At 35.5% G+C, this 383-nt stretch overlaps 1 long non-coding RNA gene across 1 annotated transcript; it reads right to left on the bottom strand.

The window, feature by feature from the left end:
- LOC104775240 lies at positions 1 to 377 on the bottom strand. The gene is made up of 3 exons (XR_765782.1): positions 283 to 377; positions 115 to 177; positions 1 to 38 (listed from the first exon to the last, which is right to left on the bottom strand). It is a non-coding gene; the product is annotated as an uncharacterized LOC104775240 (long non-coding RNA).
- Between the last annotated feature and the right edge of the window lie 6 nt (positions 378 to 383).

Here is a 383-nt window from a genome sequence, read left to right as displayed (position 1 = left end):
GGGAATTGTTCTCAGCTAACTGAGCTGCAGCAAACTTCCTGAAAATTTAAATCATGAATTAAAGCTCCTAAACAAACTCGTACTGAAGCAAAACAATCAATAGAAATTACTGACCTAGTAACTGGTCGATGATGCACTGGAACAGGTGGAACCTTCTTGTTACATATCACATTTTTCCTGAGATGAAAAAATTGGTTCTTTTTAGATAAGTGAAAAAAAAAAACTTTTTCATAAACGGATCATATGAAGAAGAAGTTAAAAAAAAAGAAGAAGATGGAGTACTCAGTGAATGGTCTCTTGTTGACAGCACAAGGATAAACAGGAGCACCGATGATGTTCTTGTTTATATTACTCAATGCTCTTCTTGTCTGCCCATTCCCTGT

The sequence above is a fragment of the Camelina sativa genome, unplaced genomic scaffold (assembly GCF_000633955.1).
Source record: "Camelina sativa cultivar DH55 unplaced genomic scaffold, Cs unpScaffold10684, whole genome shotgun sequence".
Classification (NCBI taxonomy): domain Eukaryota; kingdom Viridiplantae; phylum Streptophyta; class Magnoliopsida; order Brassicales; family Brassicaceae; genus Camelina; species Camelina sativa.
This window is presented reverse-complemented; position numbering and strand designations above follow the sequence as displayed.